Genomic DNA, 27656 nt, shown 5'->3' with positions numbered 1-27656 from the left:
TCACAGTCTCGAACTGAATGCAAAGAAATGCATCATTACTCCCTTTGGCAAAAACAATGTCCCTTTACACTGTCAAATCAATAATACCCAAAGTACCCATGAAATGGTAAGGGACCTGGGATCACAGGTTGACTGCGACCTTAACTTCAACCACCACGTGTCCAACATTGTAAGGAAAGCTCCACCACGTGTCCAACATTGTAAGGAAAGCTTTCCATGCAGCTCACTTGATCAGTAAAGGCATCTTTTCAAGACCAAAAGAAGTTACAACACCCCTACACTCAGCACTTATCCCGCCCATAATAGAGTACAACGCCCCATTCGGTATGTACCGTACTAAGCACCTACGGCAATCAGACAGAACTCAGCGGTTTCTAACAAATAAGACCAAGGGCCTCCAGCATGTATCTTTCACCAACAGACTAAAATCATTGTCACTATACTCCGTATCATACAGACTTCTTAGGGTGACTTATGCCTGGCCTACAGAGCAACCCAAGACCCAAACCAAATGAACTTACTGCACATCCATGAATCAAATGGGTCTAGGGCTACCCATTCCAGGAACTTAAATATGGCCTACGACTTAATATGACATGCTGGTGGGACACATCTCCCAGTGACTGCGACATCTTTGGAACAGGCTACCAATTCACATAAACCACAGCACCTCTAAGACACTGTTCAAGACGAACCTGCACCAGTGGATGGGGCACTGTAAAGCCTTACTAGGGATAGCACCCATAACCCTCCTAGACACAGCCAGTCATCACCAAATGCAATCTTTGGCATTGACTAGTAACGCTATGGTATTACACTGGGCTGAAACAGCTAGGCTTAAAATGACCACCGGGTCGATAGCCTAGTAATCTCCTATGACCCTATAGATGTATATATTACACACACAAAAATGGGGCAACACACTACCACATACTTCCAGCGCACATACTATATATTCATGCCATCACACCCAAAATACATACATGCATGTGTGCAAACACACTGCAAATACCTAAATACACATGCATGCATGAACTTAGGGGGAACATATAGGTCTACATATGTACACGTTTTACACATACACTACACACAAAAACGCATCTACCGTCTTTTGTTTTATTTGATCAACTTGCCCTGTAAACCAAACTGGGCATAAATCCCCCCTTTTATCAGAGACCTAAAGAGAACAGATTCGTAGGAAAAATGCACAAAAGAAAGTTTCAAAATATACAAAGATTCTAACATACAAAAGATACTAATATAGAACAATCTCAAAACAAGCACACAAAAAGTCCTGTATAGAGACGTTACTGAATACAATCTTGAGAGCTGAATTTGACTTGCAGTACGAGTCAACCAGTACTTAGATTTACAGTAACAAACTGGGTGTACAGCAGGTTAAGAAAAAGGAACAATGGACATAAAAAAAAAAAAAGGATAAAGAAATCAGACTACAGCAAAAATACAGATCGTCAGGTGCTAGCACAGAGAAAGGAAAAATAAGTTAGAGAGTCAGGTAAGGGGAAAATAGGTGAGAGCAAGAAAAGAAATAAAGGATGATGCATTACAGACACAAAGGTGGACAATGGTGATGACAACATTAGGCACACTGGAAAAGGTACAAGTAAAACTTGAAGACATGAGAAGAGACCAAGTGACTTAGTCAAGCACTAACATACGAGTTAGTGAAGCAGGGAAATAGGAAAGCCTCTGCCTGAGGAGGAGAAAAAAAGATGTATGCTAAGGTTGCAAACAAGAGAAGAAAAACAGGTGAATACCAGTACGAACAAGAGAAGAAAAACAAGTGAATACCACTATGAGAAAAATGGAGGTAAAAGTACAGGTGAGGGGGAAAAGGAGAAAAAGCAATGAGCCATTAACTTTATGGGGAAAATGACATTTTGAAATGACAAAACTGATTTACTTTATAACTTAAAGAACTCTGGTGTGAAAAACAAATGCTGAAGAACAGATCAGCACGGTATGGAGCATGAGCAGGGGCAGAAAACCATTAGGTATGGTTTTAGTTTGTCGACTTGTTTCAGTGAGAGTGCTCCACACTTTTGAGACACAGAAACCCCACACCTTCCCCCTAAAACTTGTATACCAATTCAGAGATTGCAAAATAGTACAGAAAGGCCATATTAACTGTACCAGTTATTACAGCGATTTCACAGACACCTTCCGCACCTGCTGAACAAATACAGCCAAGAGAATAGCAAAAAAAAAAAAAAAAAAATCAATCACACACAGGTACATACATTTGAACCAGGGACTCAAGGAATGTGAACTCAAAGACAGGAACTGGGTGCAGTTTCAAATCAGAACCAAAAGGTGCCTTCTCCTCCGTTCAGTAACGAATGGAGGGTGGACATTATTAAATAAAACCGAATAAAGGTGACATTTTGTGCAGATTCCGATGAAAAGTGAAGTTAATACAAGTACAGTTAAAACTTAGATGAGCTCCACTTGCAGTCTGAACACTAAAAGGAGTGAAAGGTTCAAGAAAGTCTGGAAACAAACTCTAAAAGACTAAGGGTGGTGGAGTCTCCATCGTCAATAAGGACGAGCACACCTCCAGACTGGTTTACCAGTATGATGCACTGGAATTACTCCAGGTGCAACTGACAGCTGGCAAAACATCCATCCAAGTTACAGCCAGCTACAGACGCCCCTTCCATGTCTCAGGACACCCACTCCTCTGGACCTACTTGACTCAATCAAGGTACCCCCCAACACCCTGATCCTTGGTGACTTCAACTACCCCACCATACACTGGGTGAACTATTCCTGCACCAATGCAGTCACCCAAAGCTTCCTTGACTTCATCAACTCTAACGTACTAGATCAGCTGGTCTCATTCCCCCCCAAGGGGAGACAACATACTGGACATGGTCTCACCAACATGGGCAATGGCTGCACCACTCCCATAGTATGTTCTTCCCGGATGAGATCAGATCATCAGTCTGTCTCATTCGAAGTTTCTCTCTCACCCAACTCCTCCCCAGCTGTAACCAGGCTAAAAAACTCAAAAACTGACTACAACCTCCTAAGGGAGGGTATCAGCAGCTTCACACCACCGTCCCCCTCAGATGATGCAGACAACTATGCTGAACTGTACACCAGTGCAGTATATAGGAACCTAAAAAAAAAAAAAAAAAAAAATAAAAGAAAATCCATGGGCTCCAACACCTGTCCTACAAGGACAGGCTTAAATCGCTATCACTCTACTCGGCATCATACAGACTGCTCAGGGGTGATGCGTGTCTCGCCTACAAGGCAATAATTGGACCCTGCCCTACTAGAGATGCTCCATATCCTTAAGTCTAACTCTTAGAGTGTTACCCGTTCGATAGGCCTAAATCGAATATGAGACATCAACAAAACCTGCTGGAGAGAGAGGTTGGTCTCCCAGAGGCTGCCCAGTCTCTGGAATAGGATTTCCCATATATGTCGAAGGGCAACCTTGATGAGTGGATGGGAAACCACAAATCTGTCCCAGGGGTTCCACCTTTGTCCCAAAATGACGGGTCGACAGGTGCTGACTGAGGTTTCTTTTTTGGGGATAAACTCTTAGCTAGGCTTGTAAGGGCCCCAGGGCCATTAGCCTAGTAACCTCCTATGATCTACCTAAATTCCACCTCCAGTGTCAGAACAGGAAATGTACTGGAGTGTCATACAAGGTGGCACCTTGTTTCTGTTAACTAGAACTTTAGCAAACATTAAGTTTATAATACTGCTCTACAATGCTAGAGAAGTACAAAAAAACAAAAACAAAAACAAAAAAAAAAAAACAAATGTGCTACAGAAAGCCGAATTTCCATTTCCTATGTTAAACAGGCTGGAAGTGAAGTAAACTGGATGAAGACTGAAGTATCAATGGAAACTTAAAAATATCTCAAACCATACCATCTGTGCAAGGTAAGTAGTTCAAGACGTAAAATGGATAAAAGCTATACAATTCCTTCAAAGGATGACAGTGAACAACAGAGGAAATATTCAGCTGAACTGCAACGGGGTCAAAATTCATCCTCAAAGAGAGAGCTCTAATAAGCTAAGGTAAGTTCAAGGTCAAGAATACAGCTTAAAAGTTTGTTAATAAGCTAAGGTAAGTTCAAGGTCAAGAATACAGCTTAAAAGTTTGTATCCTCACCAAGTCAAGAGCTCAGCACCAATCCAAGAAATATCCAAATGAGCATCAACATGCAACACCAAATCTGGATACCTTAACCAAGTGTTGAGAAGGGCATTCAAAAACTGACCAGATGAATAAGGGTTAATTTCCTAAACATGATCAAGACAGGAGATACTGGGCCGAAACCAGTCCAGCAAGGAGCCAAGATCAACCCCTACCCTATTAAAAAGATAATTTACAGCCTTCAGAAAAAATCTCATTCCCCTCCTCCAGAATTACGTATCCCACAATACTGCAAAGAAGTTCTTTTAGAGATGTTACCAGTCCTCGCCTAATTTGGGTGTTCTGGCAATGTACATCTAAACAGAAATCACAATGCTCCATCAAGTTCCTGTTATTAACATTAAAGATAGGGTCCCTTAATATAAACAGTATTAATAAATGGACCACTCCAGAGGCAGTACTTAATATAAACAGTAGTAATAAATAGACCACTCCAGAGGCAGTACTATTAAAATGGACCACTCTAGAGACATTAGTTAAATACAGGAAACTCAAATCCTGGACATCACTGAATAATACCCCCACCAATTTACTTTTATTAGAAAGGAATACTTAATATAGATTATTTTTCTGAAACCCTGTCTGTTGTTAAACACACTGCACTCCCATGTTAGCAAAGTTAAGGGGGCATATCACATATAAACAAAGAAATTTGAAATATTTCACAAAGATGAAAATTTAGGAAAGAAAAATACACATTTGTGATCCTAATATTAGTTTCCATTTAAACAGTCAACATTTAATGCAAGTCTGCCCACCTCTTTTCGAGAAGAAAGGTATGGCAAATTATGAAACTACAATATAATCCAATCTCAATTTGCTTCTGCAGAAGCATTTTTTAAAATAACTTTGAATTTTGGGGATTAGCTATAAAAAAACAAATAAATTCTGTTAGAATTAATGAGAAACCACAGAATTCCATATAGTAATATTTTTCTACAACAGACAGATACAGTTCTGGTTATAAAATAGTAGGATTAGTAAAGTATCTTCAAATGAATTTAAAAAAAGCTTATTTTACAGAAACTCAACTGTTGGAAAGTGGCACATCAAATAGAACTACTTAGTAGTAGTAAATTCTTACTATGAAATGAAAAAAAATTAAAATCCTCTTTTTTTTTTTTTTTTTTTTTTCTAACACCTTTGTTAAAGGAAAAGATGAAAATATAAAACCAAAGTATTGCCTGACATAAAAGTTTACTCCATAGTTTATGTGCCAAATACTACATCGGCATCCTCCAGACCCTATTTTAAGCAACTAAACATTGCTGTGCATGCACGTTTCACCCACTCCACATACCGCCTGCTCCTAAAACTCTGTATACTTGAATGCCAGAAGACTAAATAGTACACCCAAGAGAAGCATGTGCAATTCTAACCCAAAATGTGTGGCTTTTCAGACAGGATTATAAAAATATACAAAACCAAAATTTGGTAAGGTACACGTTCCAATATACTTTTAGTATTCTCTTTCCCCTGGTTACGAATTTAACTGTGGGCTTACTCCATCTATGCAGCAGACTGTACCATGTAAACACAACCATGATGGCATAACTGTAGTGGTGCCATTTCCCTAAAATCTTCCTTTCCTAGGAGCCAGCAACTTGTTTGGCAGCATTCTGGGGCATCCCCTTTTGTAGGTATTTGTAAAATTAGGAAGAGTAGCTAATGGGGAATCGTTCATTATTAAACTAAAGCAAAACTAGAAGTCTTTCACCATAATGTTGCACCATTTGGCCCCATGGCATAAATCTCTCACTTGCAAATATTGTAAGAAAAGAATGTTCCCCCATTTCCCACAGTCAGCATCCTTTTGAAGGGATAAAATATTACCAGTATCACCTTGAATGAGGATTATGCAAGCCCCCCCTCCCCAACCTTTCCAGAAAATGGGGATGGATGTTACCCTACTTTTAAACGGAGGCCCGAATCCTATCCCACAAGGAAGGGTTATTAGTAAAGATTGCCCATATTGGTTGTTTTAGCCCTTCTGGATCCCATGCGAGATCTCTTTCATATAGGATTTTTTTTTTTAAATATGAAAATTCCATGGTAAGACAGATGGACTGAAGCATCGTTCTAGCCCGATGACCTTAAACAAACGAACACTTCTGTAAGTTCAGTAACTATCTCCCCCTTCTTAATAAGCGAGGCATATTGCCTACTGTGCAAGTAATACGTCCTTCCAATAAAAGATCACAGACTATGAATTTTGTTGAGAAAGGAGGTAGTGGCAATTTGTATGAGGTGCCAAGAAAAGGAATAAAAATTATTCTGGAAAGCATATCATATGCACTGCATTCAAATTAGCTTGGAAAGGCGTGGATAAATATCAGCGACTATATAACACTCCAGTCAAATCCTTCACCAAACACACTGCTGCTGGCAAAAGTATGACACCCCCCCCCCCCCAGTCCTGTCAGGGTGACACTCATATACGATGCAGCTTGCTACTTGAATTTCACACCCAATTATCCTACTGACCACCATATCACATCCTGCATTAAACAAGGAAAATACCAAAATTATTCTTGTTTTAGGTGTAGCTCTAACACTTGAGTCTTTAAAACATCTAACACCTTGGCCAAGTGCCACTTTAACGGGCATTCTCAAGCAATTCCATTACCTGCAAACACTAAGCTACGATTATAATCGTAGGAGACACTGATGCCAATTTCCGAATCATTCTACCAAAAGTAACACGCCAGTGTTCATTCCCAAAACAGACCAGTGATAAGGGGCATCCCCAACACCTACCCTTTTCTAACTCAAAGGATGGAGATAACACAGTCAGAAACTGCATACAAACTGGGATGTGTGTGTACACTATGAGACCGTTTAATGAACTGTCACGAAACCAAACCTACTTACAATACACAATATATTACTGACAACCCAGGTATACGACTTCATTACTAAAAAGTATTTTATTCATAAACATGATGGAAAGGCCGACTTGATAAATTATGGTCTTGCATGTACTTTTATTAAATTGTACTAACCTTGAGAATCTTACTTCTGGATTTGTGAAAAAGTTCACAACTTTTTTTTAACTCAACTGGGAAAATGATAACCGATGCATTCTCTCTCTAACACCAAGTATCATTCTTGATCAAAGCTGACTGGCAGCATACATTTTGCTTGTAACTAGTAAAGTCTTCAAATCACTTAGTTTTCTACACTGACAAAAATAAAACTAACACCTAACGTTAGCCAGCATCTCTTAACAAAGGTACATTGCAATCCTTTGGTGTCTACTCACTGCAACTGAAGAAACAATTGCTGACAAGTGGAAAAAACCTAATCTACTTTTCTTCTTTTCACTCACTTCTTAGATACAACCACCACTATGCACGGAAAAAAAAAATCAAAACATTCAAACAGAATGAAATAATATCTGAAGCACAATTTAGTAATGCATTTGCAACAGAAATACGAATTTAACAGACGTTTAAATCTGTTCTCAAGTCTTTCTAAAAGAAATACATTCTATTACAAGTTCTTGGGCATCTTAATCTACTATGTAAATAAGAATGTTTTGCACATTTATTTGAGAGAATATAAATGTATTATCTACATAAAAACTGCTTCACTTAAGTTATGCCAAGTCTATAAACAGAATACATGTAAACAGTTTTTAGAATTTCAACTAATACAACAAGTAATACTGTCAACACACTTGCCCTATAACCCAAGATTCCCTCTCCCTCAACTGAAAAAGTAGCCATCTGATCAATCCCAAAAATCAAGATTATAGCAACAATAACACTTGGACTACAAATGATTTCAGAATATCTCAAATCGGAATAAGCTGGTTCACCCATGATGACAATTATCTGACCACTCAAGAAACATTTCACAGCCACACAAGTTGATTATGCCAAGGAAGCCTAAGCCACACAAAAATGTAGAACTACCCCACAAGATTCACAGGCTTCAAAGTTTAGATTACTGACAAGTAAAAAAGTTTCAAAAGGAGCCCCCCGCCAAATGCTTTCAACAGAGAGTGTCAGAAAAAAGTTCCCCTAGCCCCTTTTGTTTTCAGACTCATAACAGAATCATTTATCAGATGGCTTATTCATGACAGGGATGTGTTCCCAATTGTCGTATGTACAGTTCAAAATGCTTTTGCAAGATCACTACATGCATCTGTCTACACAGTCCTTACAATCATTAACTATTATGCCAAACTGTGAAATTTTAAATTAAATGCGAATGAAAACTTGTAAATAAAAACTTTTTCCGCCCAAGGTCATTCAGCACTGGCAGTAATGGTACAAAACAGTGTTGATCAAGATTGCCCCATCAAGGATACAGTACCTTAGTGTACGGTTTACATATCGACTCTGACGTAATTATCTTACGCTAGGCTTAATCTAAAGAGTTACAGAACATTAGACAACTCTCATATTACTATCTAGTACACTAAATGTGGTCAAGATAACACCGTGACTACACCAACTTACCCATTACCATGGACCCTGCATTTAAGCCTCAGCAGAAACTGGTTCACTCCAATAAACAAAGGCATACCTAACTTTCTGTGGCATGACTGAAGCCATATAAAATTTTCATACAAAAAAGTAAGACGTCCCAAAGATAGAGGAATACAAACAAATTTGCCTACCACTACTGTCAAGCTAATACTGCTTCATTAAGAACTTTACACCAACAACATGAAAAGGAAGCAAGCCACTTTGGGTAAAACAACAAGCTTTCATTTATTAGTTATGCAGGATTTCACCTGTAATGATGTGAGGTATTGTCACCTATGCCAGGAGAAGAAGTAGGGCAGTGGATGTGTAACATATGTCAGCATAGCTAGCTATGGAGGTCAGTAAAGAATTATACATAATTTGTATAGCAAACTGACTTGTACAGGTGCTAGTGTTGAAAACTTGTAGAGATGCCTGTACCAACAGTGGATCCTGCTGGATAGGAAAGAAATACACCTGTATGTCAGACTGTATTGAAACTGGTGAAATGAATATATTATAACAGAGGACACTGGAAGAGAATGGATTAATCTCAGTCCAGCTAACAAACTCTGGTATTTATTGTAAATAGATATTTAGTACTTTCATATTATTTTATTATTTATTAGTAAATGTATTCAAACTTTTCATTGTGGCTGGTCTTCCAAGAATATTTTAACTTTTGGGAGTTGCTGCATCTTTCGGCTTATCCCGGTTAGGGGTCGCCACAGCGGAACTCCGGTCCGCTAATGTTTGGTAGTGGATTTTTACGTGCCGAGTTACCAGCCCTGATGCATAACCTTCAACGAAGGCACGCCCATTCACGCACGTCTCCACACAGAAGACGCTCTAGCTGAGAATCGAATGGGACAACGTCTTGCTGTGAGGCGACAACGCTACCACAGCACCACTACCGCGGGCCTTTTGGGAGTACTTATCTTTATTTGGTGACACTGTGGCCACTCCTGAAGTCTTGCTGCATTGGTCAAACACTACCATTTGTATTATTATTACTTTTACTCAGCATAATAGGAAACCCTGGCAAGAGCCTTAGAGTAGCTAGCTTTGAAGCATTCTGGTGGCAGTTATCTAAATATCTACCTTACAGTCTGGGCAGAGATGGCATAGCTGGGAAATTTGTGCCAGCCTTTCCATGTGTGCGTGTGTGAAAATCAAATCTCAGTGTGTGTCAGCTACTTGGAGCAGGGACACAGAGCACTTGTTTCACAGAGAGGGTGGTTGAGGACTCTGCTTGGAACACTAAGCTAAGGACTCAACGAGAGAGAGAGTGAGAGAGTGAGAGAGCGAGAGAGCGAGAGAGCGAGAGAGCGAGAGAGCGAGAGAGCGAGAGAGCGAGACACCCCAGTCCCAAGAAGAGGTGTTCCCTGTGTGCTCTTTAAGGGAAATTGTGCTTGGTTGCATCTGGAAATACTGTGTGTATCTTTGTTCCAAGTGAACATCCCTCACCAGTGTCAGCGGTGAGGTTTGAGGTGCCTCGATTACTGGCCCAGCGTAATGACGTCACATCACCAACAGCATTTACCTACACTTTCCTAAAATACTCTTCCATTATGTAAATAATGTGGGGTATAGGTCCAAACAGCATTATGTAAAGAATGTGGGGTATGGGTCCAAACAGCCTAACAAATACAGAACATAGAAAGAACAGACATCTGGGAGCCATTTTCAAAATAATTCTAGCACAATCTTATATTAAAAGTGAAGGAGAACCTCCTCCCACTATAGTGCATTACACCATCAAGCAAATAGCCGCCTATTTTGAGCATTTTCTGGCTTGTTAAACTTGATTTCTGCATTAGTAACTGTATTTAGAGCACAACCTAGAGCGGTTTACTGAATTTCCTGTTTGCACTTAATTTTAAAATTGTTTTTTTCTCAAAACTTGCATTTTACCTGTCTTTGGCCTAGCACTCTTGTGTGGAGTCGTTTACTGCACTGTTATAACTTGTTGATACTTGTGAACCTCTGCTATCTCTGAAAAAAAAAAAAAAAAAAAAACAACTTGCTTTTTTCCCCACTTTTCTGAGATTTAAAAAAGTTCAGTTACAGGCTTGCTGTTCTTGAACTGTTTGCAAGTTTCTTGGAGGCCATTTTTTGCTTGGGCTAGGGGGAGGTCTCTCTGTTGATCAGTGGCAGTGGGGAGCGTTGAGCGGCCTGCCTGCCCCTGTGGGAGTGGTTACTGACCTGAAACTGTAGTTTTATTGGCCATTTTGGGTCAATTCCAAACTCCTTCATCTTCCTCTCTTAAAACTCTCTTTTGCGTGGTTTTGCACGTTTTTGTGCATAGCGCAACAGCGGGCAGCGCCGCCTAATTGGGTTTAAACTATTCCTGGCTCCACAAAGTCTGCTCTTCACTTTTTCCCTTAGAACTGCGCTCTCAATTTAAACACCATATTCTCATTCTAAGGCCCTTCACTGGTCCAATTAAGTAATCCTACAAGTTAGCACTATTAAACCATAAGCACTACTTACTCTTATACTGTCTACGATTACCCTGTCCTCTATTGGTCCATCTTAAATTCAGTTTCCCTATATTACTCTAGCATGTCCAAAGGTCAGTCAATGGTTTCCTCTCCAGTCCAGCTGGTGAATCTGGGAATTTTGAGGCAATGTTACAACTGTCTCATGTGCACGGACAACCCTCTCCTCCTCCAAACAGGTTCAAATATATGTGAGAGATGCAACTATTTAGCCAAAGTGGAGGCTGAGCTCTCTCATCTCAAAACTGGTGTAACCAGTCAGGAGGAGAAGGTAACCTCACACAACACAATTCCAGTATCACATAGTCCCACCACATCAGCGAGCCAAACACATAAATACACAAAAACATACTCGGAGGCTCTAAATAAAAATCTACCTAAGCAACAGAGACCGTCAAAGCAGACATCCAAGCAAACGCTACCTCAAAACAAAACACGCACAACACATAGCCCACAAAGTGGGTGTGCCAAGCAGCCACAGCCCTTAAGGCTGAATAACACACCTGATACTCTTGTAATAGGTGACTCTATTGTCAGACACACTGACGTCCCGCTCACCAGGCTGAATAAAGAGAAGGTCACGGTGAGCTGCCTGTCGGGTGCTAGGATCCACCACATAACGCAAGTACTCAGGTCACTCCAAAGCAAATACAAATATAACTCAGTCATTGCACATGCTGGTGTGAATGACCCAAGACGTACCTCCCTGGACTACATGAAAAGAGACATAGAGGAGCTCTCTGATCATGTAGCCCAGGCTGGTATGACCCTGACCTTGAGCAGCATCTTACCCTCACCTAGAATGATGCTACAATACAAAGACAAAATGATAGATTTTAACAATTGGCTAAAATTTTGGTGTCATTCAAAGGGGATCCAGTGTCTGTCAGCCTGGGATGACATGCTCGACAAGCCACGTTGCTTCGCTAGGGACGGCTTGCACCTGTCACCACAGGGCTTTTGGATATTGGCAAAGGCTCTTGCCACCCCCATAGTGCCTTTTTTAGGCAAGGCTCAAGTGTCAAACCCACCCCCATAGACAGCACAAGGAACAAGAAACTAAGGGTAATGTTGCTTAACGCCAGAAGTCTTAACCTCAAGATGCACGCACTCGAAGCTCTCCTCAGTATGGAGAACAGATATCTGTGCAGTGACAGACACCTGGTTGAAGGCTCCAGAGAGCACCCCAGCACTACCAGGCTATCATGCTTTTCGGCCCCAAAACCCGGACCGAACCACAAAAGGAGGGGGGAAGTTTCCATATTTATCAAGGATATCCACACCTCCAGGTTAGTGGCATTGCAAGAAGTATCGGAGACCATCCATGTGCAACTAACAGTGGGCAAGACTGCTTTTCAGTTTATAGCATCCTACAGACCACCCTCTCAAAGTCAGGAATCCCACTCGGCTTTCCTGAAAACATTGGAGTACATGAAGATCTCTCCGAACACCATTATATTGGGCGACTTCAACTACCCAAACATTGACTGGGAGCACTACTCAAGCCCCAGCACCTTAGCCCAAAGGTTCCTGGAAATTATAAACTCAAACACTATGGAACAACTAGTCACCACTCCCACAAGAGGGGACAACATACTAGACCTGATCATTACCAACATGAGGACTATGCTCTACACCAGAAGTAAATCCCTCATTGGTAAGATCAGACCATAAATTAATTTCACTGGGATGTCCACATCCCGACCCCACCCCCAGCCCAGAAAACCACAGTGAAAAACTTCTCAAAAGCGAACTTCTCACTTCTCAAAACCGAAGTGGAATCCTTCAAGGCCCCAGGGCCAGTGGAAACTACGGCCCAAACTGCAGAATCCTATATAAACGCATTCTACGGACATCTCCAGGAATGCATGGATCATGCTATCCCAAACAAAACCAAGACCCAATCATCCAAAGGTAGGCGTCCAGTCTGGTGGACCCTTGCCATAAATAAACTATACAACAGAAGGAGGAAGCTACTACATGATAGAACAAAATCCCCAATAGGGAAGGCATCTCTGATCAGTACTAGCAAAAAATTACGATCCCTCATAAAATCCTCCAAGGCCAGCTTCGAGAGAAAAATTGCACAGTACACCAAAGACAATCATAAGGCTTTTCTCAGTTATGTTAGGAACCTGGGATGCAACTCCCAGACTTGTTCTGAGTTGATTCTAAACGACAAAAAATACACTGAACCCACAGACATCGCCAATATCCTGGCAGACAGATTCAGTGCAAACTTCTCCACCTCCCCCCCCCCCAAAACAGCAAGTATCTATCCCGGCAGAGGGCTGCCTCCCAAACATCTCTGATGCTCCGGTGAAGGCTGCCCTCTCCAAAGCAAAAAACACTGCTTCCATGGGACCAGATGGCATCCCAGGCTGCGTCCTACATGAACTCCAAGAGGAACTAATCCCTCAAATAAAACAGCTATACAGTCTCAGCCTCACTACAGGATATGTGCCCACAGAATGGCGTACAGCAACAGTGGTCCCACTCCACAAAGGTGGAGCCTCTACGGACCCTGGAAACTATCACCCCATTAGCCTGACTAGCTTAGTCTGCAAGGCTATGGAGAGGATCATCACGGAGCTCATAAACAAAGACATTGGGGACCTACAGACACCAGATCCTACCCAGTTTGGCTTTGTCAAGGGCAGATCCTGCCTTTTGAACCTGGTTGACTTCTTCGAAACAGTCACCAAAGCCATAGATGAAGGGAAGGTAGTCCACACAGCCTATCTGGACCTTGCAAAGGCATTTGACACAATACCCCACTCGGGCATCATAGATAAGCTATCCAGCTTAAATATAAACCCCTATGCCACAAGATGGGTCGCAAACTGGCTCAAAGACAGAACCCACAGAGTGAGAGTTGCTGGAGCCACGTCAGACTCGAAACCGGTCACAAGTGGCGTCCCACAGGGTTCTGTCCTGGGACCACTCTTGTTCGGTATATACTTTTCCGAGGTACAGGCAAACGTGGGAGGACTATGGCTCACCAAGTTCGCAGACGACTGCAAACTGGGCGCCAAAAATCGACTCTCCAGCTGACACAAACATCCTTCAAAAAGGTCTCAAAGAGACAGATAACTGGTGCCAGCGCCATGGTTTAAAGCTAAATGCCAAAAAATGTACAGTCATACCCTTTGGCAAAAACAATGTGCCCACAAATTACCACATAGGCGGAAACCCATTAAGCACAGAGAAAGTTATTAGGGACCTGGGGACCCAAGTTGATAGCAATCTCTCCTTTGAAAACCACATTGCCAAAGTGGTTAGAAAGACCTTCTACATAGCCCACCTCATCACGAAGGGTTTCACATCTAGATCAAGGGAGGTAATCGTGCCCCTTTATTCATCCCTCATCAAGCCCATCATAGAATACAATGCCCCTTTTGGGATGTACCTTACCAGACACCTGCAGCAATTAGAAAGACCCCAAAAGTATCTCACCAAGAGGATCAAGGGTCTCAAACAGATGCCATATGCTGCTCGGTTAAAAAAACTCCAGCTCTACTCAGTTGCATACCGCCTACTTCGAGGCGATCTATGCCGGACATACAAAGCTATGTCAAATCCAGAATTGATGGACATGCTCCACCTCAGTAAATCAAAATCCCTTAGAGCCACACGCTCGAGGGACTTAACCTCAGCACAGAAATAAATAAAACTTGCTGGAGGGACAGGTTCATAACCCAGAGGCTCCCTTCGCTCTGGAATAGAATTCCAGTTCATGTGAGGCAGACCTCACTGAATCTCTTAAAGAAGAATCTCGATAGGTGGATGGGGGATCGTAGGTTTGTCTCAGGGATTACTCCCGTGTCACTATTAGACAGAGGCACAGTAAACTAAACCTTAAAAAGGACACAGTATACTCAAATCAAAGGGTGGCGTAAGCCATACAGAATCGGGCTAGGCTTATAATTGCCCAAGGGCAGATAGCCTAGTATGAACCTATGAAACTAAAACGGCACAAAGTGAACCTGGTTTACTGGAGAACTGAAATTCTGTATTTTACCATTTCTGACTTGCAGCATAAAAGTTTAGGTCACCTAAGATGGTTACGCACATACCTCTGAATGAGCCACCTGCCTCAAACAGGAATCTCAAAACATTAAGGCTAGAAGTCTTAACAAGCTTCATCCTGTAGTCCAGCAGGCTAGCTAGTACTGTAAATGCAATTACACCAAGAGGGGATAATTCACTTCTTGAAAGGGACACCCCTCAAGTGGAGTGCATCTTACAACTTTTAGCTGGATTTGAAACAGGAGTAAAATATGGAGAATGAAGGGTCGTTTATAATCTCTCATTTTTTTAATCCAATGTTATATGAATGGTAAACTACAAAAACTTTAGTTACATCAGAAAAATGAAAAAGGGAAAATTGTGAATACAAGCTATCAGTAAACAAGTGGGTACCCAACAACAATTCACAGTGAATGTACCTGCACACACAAAAAAAAAAAAAAAAAAAAAGGGGGAGCCCTTGCATGTAGTGCTCCAGACACAGAAAGGAAAGAGTAGGGAAAATTCCTTACATAAATGATGGACATGACAAAAGCTACCACGTATGTTGTGAACTCAAAACTACATTCCATCTGCGTTGTCCATTTTCATTCTTCTGTAACATATGGGCTCAGATCCAATCCTCTGATCTGACTTTGCCGCTGTTTCACAGCTCTACTACAAGCTCTCAAGCTTCTCCCTTACAATGCAACAGTCCCCCTCATTCCCCAGATCTTGTTTGAAGCTTCTTATTGTATTGATGGAATAAATTTAAAGCTTTAGGATGGAAAGTCACTATCTAGAGCTCAAACAGAAGGAACTGTGGTTCGCCTAATGTTCTCCAGTTCTTCCAGCAGTCCTCAAGAGAAAGAGGGGTAGGGGGCTGAAGGGAGGGGAATATAGGAAGAGCGAAAACGGACAACACAGATGAAACATTATTGTGTGTACATAACTGACAAAAATCAGAAAAGATTTTTTTCATTCAGTCCTCAACATATGAGGAATCCCGGGTAGAATCTATGGATGGATATTCCCCAAGTACTGTAGAGTCGAAAGCTGCTCTTCCCCTCAAGACCAGATCCAATCTGTAGTGACTAATAAAGGTATGAGGATTGGCCAAACCTAGTTTCTGAAAAGGATACAAATAACTGATCTGACTTTCTATATTTCTGCGCACTGTGAAGATAAAAACATAACCGTCTGTGAACATCTAATAAAAGTGCAAAGCGTTTCACCCTTATTTGAAAAATTTGGAAAGAATATGGGAAGGTAAACTAGACGAGGTCAAAGGAAGAAAAACAAATCTGTAGAGGCTAATAAAGGGCAATGAGGATGACTCTGCTCTTCAATAGAGAAGCTTTCTGTAGAAATTTGGAGATTAGGGGAATAAGAACAGAGTAGACCTGGGGGTGAAATCGTGAAGGAGTGCGTCTCTCAGTGACTCCCACTGAGGGTTTACGGCAAAGAACCTGCTGCAGTCATTGTTCAGGGGAGATGCAAATAGATGGATGGTCCCATTGGTGAAATACTATTTCTGCCACTTCTGTGCCGACAGACCACCCTTGAGGTAATAATATGGACCTGGACAACTTGTCAATCCACCTTGGGATTTCCCAGATATATGTGTTGCTATAAGAAAATCAATCTTGAGCAATCGACCACTGCCACACACTCATAGCTTCTTGACACAAGGAGTAAGGCCTTGTTCATTCTTTGCATGTTGATGTACCATACTACAGACATATTGCCTGTTTGAATCACAATAGTTCTGGAAGGGAGAGAATCATGGAATGCCTGCAACACTAGGAGTACTGCTCTCATTTCCATCACATTGATATGCAAGTTGGGCTCTTCGGGGACCACATGCCTTGAGGTCTTCCCCAAGAAATGCCCAGCAGGTCTGAGTTAAATGTTAATTTTCATGGACATAGGTTAATGTAAAATGGATCATTGGGTTGCTAATGTCCACTGGACAATTCTCATAGGGGAAGTAGTGCAGTTGCTGTGGACATCGATCCCAGGGTCTGTAAATATACTTCGGGCTGGCAATACTGACTTCCTGAACATCCTTCAGACTTGAATATGAATAGCTTGAACCCTCAGTAATGGCAAAGATGCAGTCACCGATGATGTGTTGAAAACAGCCCTGCGAATTCTAATGTCCGAGACAACTGAAGCTGAGATTTGTTGTGATTGACTAATGCCTAGGTTGGAACAAATCTGGAGCAAGTCAGCAGATGCTTGGTCAAGGCAGTTAGGAGCCAGTCATCTAGATACGGAAACACCTGTAATCCCTGCAGTCTGAAGTGAGCTGCTATTACTGCTATGCATTTGGTGAACACCCTTGGGGCTGTGGTGAGACTAAAGGGCAGTGCTCGGAACAGGAAATGAATGGCTCCCAACCGGAAGCACAGACATCTCCTGAATCATCTGTTCATTTTTATGTGATAGTACGCATCCTGGAGATCTACTGAACACATCCAGTTGTCCTTGTGCAGGAAAGACAAAATGTACTGAACCATGACACTCCAGAACTTGGTAATCTAAACCAATTTCTTCAGATTGCCTCGATCCAAAAATTTGTCTCCAGTCCCCTGTTTTCTTTGGCACTAAAAAGAATCTTTAGTAAGTTCCGGATCCTTTCTGATCTCTGGGACCTCTTGGACGACTCTAAAAGCTTTTGAATCTCCAAATCTGCTATTTTCCTCTCAATGGATGGAACGTTGGGAATTCTGTTCTGCAATGGTGGAGGTACGGAAAAGAGAATTATACAGCATCTGGAAATAATCCTCTGCACCCACGTATCTTTTGTTATATCTAGTCAGTCTCTCTGGTGCAAGACTAAGCGACTCCTAGATTGCCTCCAGAGGTGGGCAATTGGACCTCCTTTCAAGAGCACTAATAGGGTGAGTCTCAGCGAAGGAATCTCTGGACCCCTGGTTTTGTGGGCCTCCTCTGCCATGTGAGTGGAGTCTCCCATTTGAGTTACCCCCTCTACCCCGGGGGGGGGGGGTCCTCACCACATGATCATGTAACAGACCTTTGGATTTCCCGAACCACATCTTTTGACCACCTCACTGATGCCTGGAAAAGGTTATTTGAGGAGTCAAAAAATGTACACAGCTGACATGGTCTTACCATCTCTCACACCTGGAGTGTCGCTCTTTCACTTAAGGTTGAATTGAAGGGTTCAGCAAAGTCACACAGATGCATCCAGGCATGCCTCTCGATAGAAATACCTGAACCAGACGCTCGAGGCTCCTTCTTGAGGCTACATGTGAAATAAGCCTCAAATGAGTTTGAAATGGACTGAAGAGTCGCCAACTGTGAAGCAACAGAAGACTCTACCTCAACAGTACTAGTCTCGACAGGGATTTTGAGAGCCCCTTAACCAAATTCCTCTAATCTGGTAAAGTGCGCCACAAACGTAAGGGACCTGACAGCAAAGGTTGATGAGGATGTGTACACATGCTTCCCATACCTATCCAACGCTCTAGACTCCCTTTTAGGGGGATGAACAGAAGAACTCTGTTGAGCGAGTTCTTTCTTGGTGGAACAGCTCTACAGAATCTTGTTCCTTCCATGACCGCTGAGAGATCAAACTAATGAGCTCATCAGCAGGCACAGTCACCCAGGAAGTAGATGGGCCAGTACCAAATGCCTCCAGGAATACAGATTTCTCTTGAGAAGGGTTATCAGTAAACCATCCACCCTTCTGTTTCAGGATCTCTAAAATGTGTTCAAGACGTCATCAGGTGCTGGCCTTGGGGACCCTTTCCCTTCATCAAAAATCAATATCTTCTGTGACTCCTGAGGGGAGTCCAAGTAACTTCTCTTGCACTTCATCTTCCAAGGGACATCAGTGGGATGTTATGGAGAAATACTGGAACAGATAATTATGCCCGGTAGTGTCATCTTGAGACTTTGGGCTAGCTGCCCCTATTAAGTAACCTGCGAAGGCTCACAACACAAAGACATCAGAGAATCCGAGGGAAGATCCAAGGGGGGAGCATCTGATCTCTAGAAAAGAAAACACTACCGCCTCGAAGGCAGAATACCCCATGGAAAAGGAAACTGCTGGTGCCAAGAAGGCATACCTTTGGACGATTGGCTCCCTCTGACCCGAGGCAGGAGTCGGAACAGAGCTATCGAATGCCGTGGCTCAGAGATGGCTCCAACAACTCCTGAGTCGACTCTAACCACTCAGATCCAACAAAGAAGCTTCGGGTCCAAGAGCTGTCTGACTCTGAAATGGTCACAGCCAGCACGCTCAGAGAAGACATCGGATCCAAAGAAAGAGGCATATTCATATCCAAAACAGACAATTATAGGAGTCTCAGATCAGAGGGCTCCGAAACCAAAGGACAGATAAGAGGCGGCGACAGAACTGGTGGGGTTGTTAGAGCAGATGTTTCCAGACCAGATGTTTCCAGACCCACTGAGGCAGGAACTGGGAGAACTGCCATCTCAGTTTGTATCAAATGAAACTTCATTCTGTCCACCTCTGCTTCAGCGAGACTTCTGGACGGACAGGAAGAGGCAATAAAGGGAGATCTACATCTTTCCAGGAAGGGCGATGGGAGCTGAGAGGGAACTGGATCCAGGGAAGACATACCTTGTTCTTGGTAGGATGTCTAGGTTCTGAATGATCTGGTGTCTGAAGTCATTGGATCCGAAGGTGTGTGTGTCTGATCAGACATTTTCGGAGTCTTCTTTTGAGGTTCTAATGTCAGATCTGAAGAAAATGGAGAACTGCGATGCTCCAAAGGCCCTTTTTTGCCTCCTTTTTCTCATGCTTGGAGGTTTGGCTTCCAGTTAGTGACTCTCTGAAGGCTGACAGGAGGAGGTCTTTGAGGATCAATTTATTCTGTCTATAGGAGCACTTGGGTTGAAAACTTTACAAATGGAGCATGAAGCTTACAAATGCTCTGGTCCCCAAGCAATATACACAGAGGTTATGATAATCAAACAATGGTATCTTATGTCTGTATTTACTACATGTTTTAAACCCCACTGGTTTATCTGTCATGGTAGTAACGAAGTACAGTACAATGCCAAAAAGACAAATATAAAGCAGACAAATACCCCAAGAACCACTACTGCAAAAATTATACTTTTCTGTTAAATAGGACTGGGGAAAGATACAATACAGGTACCAACAAATGGTATTTAGAAAATACCGACCGGCAGTAAGACAGAAAAAGAATTACCAACTATAATAATTAAGAATTACTCACAGTAAATAGGGGAAGCATCAACAATTAGTTGACAGAAAAGGGAAGGTAGAATACAGACAGAAAAACACAACTGTTACCAGCAATGGTAACCAAGGAACTACCAATGGCAAGTACAATGGTCTTAAAAGGGGAAAAACAGGATAACAAATAAAGGATGGAAAGCTAAAACTTTGAAAAAATTGAATAAATCACTTTTCACCAGACAGACTTGAGAGCTGTAGAGACCACGTCTGTTCATAATGGCAGCAAACGAGATCTGGGGAATGAGGGGGGCTGCTGCTCGACCGTCTGTAGCATCCATGAGCTGTGAAACAGCAGCAGAGTCAGATGCGAGGATCAGATCCAAATGCATATGTTGAGGAATGAATAAAAACTGACATCAGATCTAAAATTCTGAGACCAAGCAACATGCCTCATGCTTTCCCTCACCAAACCACAGAAAACCTACCCAATGCACCACAGAAAACCTACCCAATGCTCATTAATTATGTAAAACAAAATATTAGTTGGTTGGAACTTCACTACTCAACAGCAACAAACTATTTGTAGCACTTGGGGGGGGGGGGGGCATGGTATTTACAATACGGGAAAGATACAGAACATTACTGCTTAAGTGGAGATCTCAACTTTCAAATCTCATAGCAGTCTTTGAACTGATTAAAAGCAGCACTTGTCAAGGTAAACACCATGCACTGTTTACCCTTCTTTACACAGGCATTTGACACTGACCACATTAGGCGATAAACTAAATGACAACCCAAGTGTCACTCATCGGGTAATAAGTCGTAGGGTTACCAAGTTCATCCTACAAAGGGCTACCCGTGTTGTCCCATATGGCTCTGCACTGGGCTCGTTTTTTTTTTTTCAGATTTGCTCTCAGATATAAAGTAGACAATGGCATCTTTATTGAAGTAACGTTCTTGAAATAAATGATAAGGCATAAATGAGTTTGAGTTATCAATAAATGTGTCATCAGATTAAAATTGGTAAGTTGTAAAAAAGAGCCATTCATAAAAAATGACAACTTATAAAAATCTAGGGACAACGGTACACAACTTAAAACAAACACTGACAAACTGGGTTATCTACCAAAGCCAGAAAACCATACAATTCTGAAGAGCACATTCAGTCACTTGAGGAATATTAGTACCATTAATGAACACAAGTCTGCACTCCAAAATAACTTATTAGAAAAGGGCTAGATAATGTATACTTTGGAAAAGCTTTAGAAATTATTCTTCATTTCTTACTGGATACTTAATGGTAACCTCAGCTTTTTTTTTTTTTTTATAAAAGCTAGAGTATGGTCTGATGCAACTATCACATCACTAGAGGAACCAAATACTGTATCAGAAAATCATACATTTAAAGGAAAAACGTGAAACTGCAAAATATCTTTCAAGGCTAAAGCACAATGCTTCTTACAAAGTAAGTCATTATACTGGCTCATAAAAAACAACCAACAGACATATGAAGCGGGGGGGGGGGGGGACTTTGTTACAGTAATCAAACTTCTTAAAGAACAGTACAGGGCAAGCTTAACAAAACTGCTGTAGAGCACAAATGCATTAAGTTTTCAGATAACTAGTTGCCAAAAGCCAGCCAACATTAATCACCACTTCAAAAGACTGCACTCACCATTGCTAGATTCAATGCACCATCTAATATGTTGCTCATTTACACTCAAATAGGATAAATGACATCATCTTCACTTCTGACTGTACTACAGAATGCTTAACACACTGCTGTATTTGGAACTTCTCCCACAGTCCAGACCCCCCCCCCAAAGGCACACAAGTTCAATGGGTTTTTACCCACTTAATCAAAAATTAAACAATCCGTTAACCACCAAATTAAAACCACTAGGACATTAGTCAAGCTAGAGTATGTGCACTGACAGGCTAAATATTTAACATAAGCTCACAACTAGAAAAAGTGCATTCCAGCCTGATATTTGGATGAACCAACAGAGCAGCCTTACTTGGTCCCAAAATGCCAGACTGGTACAGGTTAGACAACCATAAATCTCCTCTTCACTCATTCATACACTGCAATAAAAACAATGCATGCCTATTACAAGATTACAAGAAGCAAGACAAGTACAAAGCTCCAGTCACTTCATAACAGTACTGTATTTACCCGGAAGAGATGAAAGTTTATAGCTCACAAGACAAAAACAAGGTGCACAATACAATTTTTAAATAATATGCTTAGAACAGCACATTTTGGTAACTAGACTTGGGAAAAAATAACGGTTCTACAATAAAAAAGACAGCTGCTTCTAATCAAAGCTAGAACAGCAGTCACAACTGCATCTGGATGCAATGAAAAAATGAATTTCCCCCATACCAGATATATAGATAGTCTCATACATTTTTGTCCTTTGTTGACAGGGTTAGTCCCAATAAGCTAGTGGCCTCTTTTCAAGGGAGGTCTGAGGTGGTATTTCAGGCGATGGTTCTGCTGTTTTATGGCATGAGATGGCAGATTACCATCCTCAGCAGTTCAGAAAAAAACTTGTATGAAGGAATGAACCAGGTGATGTGACAGCAGCAGCAATTACAGAAAATGAGAGGAAAAGTAGCAGCAAACTGATGGGTCAGTGGAGAATGCAGCAGCAACAGCAGGTGAAAAAATGAGATCAGCAAACAACTAAGTAAAAACGGGGAAAACGTGAGACTAACAGATATGTATGGGACAATATGGCAACTATTCTGGGATTTAAAGCCCAAGAAATTTCGGACTTTTCTATATAGAGGGACACGTGTTTTGTGACTTAACATTTCAGTTTGACAGACTGCTGATTAATTTCTGGAACTGTATGACCAAAAGAACATTTATCCATAGGAAAAGTGTTTTCTAATAGTAACTTAAATGTTGAAAAATTATTACTTTGCAGTTTACAAAATATGAACTAGAAAGACAATAACATTAACATGTAGGGTTTGTATGAAACCATTAATATTGCAAAAAGTAGAAACCAGAGAAACTTACGGAATGGAGAGCAGAGACTGGAAGATGTTTTGAAATGTAAAAAAGTTAAACACACTTGACAAGTATTTTCACAGCTGATCATAAAGGAACGTTAAAGATATGCTGGACAGCTCAGCATTTCTTTTATGAAGACTACTCTCATTTAACTAATGATTGTTATAAGATATGATGTAACCAGTGTAGGGAGAAAGGACATACAGCAGGAAGGTGTGGGACTGAATACAGGCTGTAAAAAAGGAGAGAGAGACAGAGAGAGAGACAGAGAGAGAGAGAGAAGACACTGTCAATAGCAGGTCAGTAAATATTTAAAAAAAAAAAAAAAAAAAAAGGGGAAAGGAAAGAACCATACAGGAGGAAGGGCAAAAAGAAGTTGGAGAGGGCAAACCAGGTGAAGAAACTGTAAATGAAAAAAATATCGAGGGGGAAGACAGTGCATGCAGAAGTGAGGTCAGGAGAAGAGACTGAAATTTTTTGTGAAACTGCAGTCAATGAAAACTGATTGAGGATCAAGGATTATTTGTTTATGAATCCAGGAAACAATATTCAATACAGAACAGAGTAAAAATAAGAAAAGGAAAATATAAACACTGTCCCTACCTTTAAAAAGAAAAATGAAAATTTTTAGAGTAATTTCAGAAAATACGAACATTAGCAGCACAGTAATGAGAAGACGGATACTGGAACTGTGTCCTAAATGTGAAGTGAATGTGCGATTCCTGACAACTGGGGTGGGGGAGACTACAAACTGAAAACTGGGGGAAGAGGGTAGAAATACAATATGGCACTTAGGAAGTGAATGTTGTTCAGGAGTGACTGTTGTGTAAAGAAACAGTAAAAAATACTAAATGTAATATTGGTAAGGATGGGAAGGTTAACTGTTGTGGACACGAGATGGACAGAACATGTTATAGAATTTATCTCAGTGTACGTACGCACAACTAGCAAGGACAGAGAATCTGTTTAATCAAATATTACACTATGTGGTGGTTAACATGAGAAGTATAACTGCAGGTGGATTTTATTTGCGAGTTAAAGGGAGGAATTCTAAACGCAGAAGTGCCAAAATGTGGTAAGGGGACCGTGTGAAAAATGTCACTGGAATTATAGGAGACAATTAAGACGTAAAATTGAGAAGCCTTGGGGGTAGTAGATGGTGACATAAGATGTTCTCTCAGGTGACTTAGCAAGATAGATGGAGATCATAGAATAAAGGGAGTATATTAAAACTGGAAAAGAAGCAAAAAGAACAAATATAATGGGGTGAGACTGAAGAGTGGGAATACTGCAGTAATAAAAGATCATACAATCATGAAAGACTTCTACAAAAACTGTGAGTGGAGGATTGAATTTAAAAAAAGTATTTTTATTTTCAGAGGCAGGATGACGCAAGAAAAGACAACAAAATGACAACATTTACAGAAATGTATTAGAGAATAACAGTGTTTTCACACAGAAAAAGAAAATATATAAAGCCATTAATGTTTAAACAGAGATACTATTTACAGGGAGAAGGGAGGTGGTGCCTGCATAGTTGGGTAAAATAATAAAGGAGGATATAAATAAACAGAACACAAGAGCAAATGATAAGTACTGTAGTACAGCATGTAGCTATAAGATTATGCGGATGAAAAATGAAAGCATGGAAAGTAAAGACATTTTCAAAACAAATCAAGAGAGAATTTGAAAAAGAAATTACTATTGGTGAAATAGATAAAGTAATTAAGTAAATGAGGATTCTGTATCAAGTCTAGGCAGTATCGGTTATGGAACGTACAAGAAATTCATGAACTGAAAAAGATGGTATTTTGTAGCTGTACCGAACAAATACCTGAAAGAAGCTTCTAAAACTTTTATAGAAGAAAAACAAGAAGAATTAAATAGAAACACTGGAGACCCATCATGCTAAATAAACACTGGAGACATATGAAATGACAATGAAATAAAAACACTGGAGACCCATCATGCTGAATAACACATATTGTAACATTTTATGAGAATAATACAGATGAGAATGGAAGGATGACAAATATGGAAAAAAAGTATACAAGGTATAAAATGGAAGGGGTACCAAGAATTGTTACTGGTTGTGAGAAGAATTGTGGATGAGGACGTGAAACTACGGCAGGTGATAACACAAGGCATTTGACACATGATGCTTTGAAAACGTTACAGAGACATATGGAACAGGTAACAGAATTAGGAGTGTATGTCAGCATATCAGAATAATAGGGTGAGCGAGTAAACACATATGCATGAAGTGTGGTATAAGACAGAGCTGTTCAATGAGTGGAATATTGTTTGTACTGGTGATGAATGGGACAGTGATTGAAGTAGCTTACAACATTGTGCGCAGAATTAGTGGAAAATCTTCTAAATGAACTCTCTTCAATCAAAGCCAAACAAGAAAATGAAAAAAAGATGTCTTTTTTTATTTTTTTTACAAAACGCTTAACAGTGCTAAAACTCCTAAAAACCGTTAAAAGACAAACATCCAAGTTTTGTAAATACTCCATGTGAGCATACATCATTGATCAGTATAATGGAAGATATCCAACCCTCTTAGATCCAAATTAACAGAAAAGAACATAGTCTACCCCAATCTTTAATCACATTAGGATACTTCCTAATGATCACAACGAACTTTTCATTACTGTGCCTACTTTAAAACACACACAACTAACTTGTGTCTAAAAATTAGCCATAGAAGAACTAGTCTATCTCTCTCTCTCTATATATATATATATATATATATATATATATATATATATATATATATATATATATATATATATATATATATATATATATACACATATATACATATATATATATATATATAGAGATGTATATATAGATATATATACACACACACACACACACGTATATATTATATACAAATATATATGTACACAAACTATATATATATATATATATATACATACACACACACACATAAATAGCTTATATACATGTACTTTTATAATACATACATAAATAGCTTATATACATGTACTTTTATATATATATACACCCAAATATCTTCTATACACATGTAGTTTTACTGTAAATATATATATATATATATATATATATATATATATATATATATATATACATACATACATACATACATACACACACACACATGTCTGTTGGTATACACACATACTAAAATTTGACCACCATAGGTTTTAACTGCCAACTGATGCAAATAAAACCGTACACATACTTTTAAATATAGCAGCAGAACCAGACCTTGTTTAAATATTACTGCTTGAGACTAGGCAAACCAGCACAACACAGTGGAAATGAAACAGTCAACTTCATGTTACGACAATACTCGCTTAACTTACGCGATACCGTATACAGAAAACCTTTATTTCTTGAACTCTGTCTACAGCAATCTAGAGCACTGTACAATAAAGCAAGGTGTAGGAATTTCACGTACAAATGATTTCCTGTATAAGGATACCAAATACATTTAAAACAATCAGATCAAGCAGCCAACCAAAACGAGCAAAGCATATTTTAATCATGTTTTTTTTACCGTATAACAAAAGGGCTTCCTGCAATTACTAAAGCACGCAGATACAATTCGAGGATCAGTCCCAACACCACCTACCTCAATTGCAAAACAAAAGACACAAACTTAACAGGAATGAGTTAGGACATTCATATACAGGCCTCAGTTATTTTGAAGATCGATAACCCACCAGATGCGCAGTAGCAAGTCCCGCCCCAACCACGCCTGACACATAGCATCACGGCCACGTCTCTAAACCTCCCACCTAATTACTGATTCTGGTTGCTTGGCCGCATATTCATAGCGTGCCGAAGCAGGCTATGCCGGAAAATTGCTAACTAGCCATACTTTTAATCTTAATAACCTTTAATCGAACCCTATCAGTCAATATTATTTTGCATACCTCTCAGCTCTCCCTGATTTTGACACAAATGTTTGCTCTGTCCCTCTTAATCCCTCCTAAAACTGGTGACTTTTGGAGATATGGTTGTGAGTTACTAATAATAAGTTAATAATAATTAGCAATAATTAGAGGTATAAATATCTTTTACTTCAGAAAATGCACAATAACTCATATTATCTTATTCTGTTAATGCCTCAAGTTAACAGAACTAATATTTTAAAAAGTGTCCCTGTTTGTCCCTGATTATTTCTCGATTTATAGGTTCATAGGTAGGTACTAGGCTATCCGCCCAAGGGCCTAAGTAAGTCAGAGCCAAA

The 27656-nt window shown here is 40.4% G+C and overlaps 1 protein-coding gene across 2 annotated transcripts in view; it reads right to left on the bottom strand.

Moving 5' to 3' along the window:
• Positions 1 to 27169, bottom strand: part of LOC122791388 (GTPase HRas-like) — a 902243-nt gene extending 875074 nt beyond the window's left edge. The window contains exon 1 of one of the 2 annotated variants that reach the window (XM_044059125.1): positions 27036 to 27169. The gene's annotated coding sequence lies outside the window, so the exon portion shown is untranslated. The other variant, XM_044059126.1, reaches the window with a different exon arrangement.
• Positions 27170 to 27656: the final 487 nt, after the last annotated feature.

Source organism: Protopterus annectens, chromosome 17.part0 (assembly GCF_019279795.1).
Source record: "Protopterus annectens isolate FY-2018-M chromosome 17.part0, PAN1.0, whole genome shotgun sequence".
Classification (NCBI taxonomy): domain Eukaryota; kingdom Metazoa; phylum Chordata; order Ceratodontiformes; family Protopteridae; genus Protopterus; species Protopterus annectens.
This window is presented reverse-complemented; position numbering and strand designations above follow the sequence as displayed.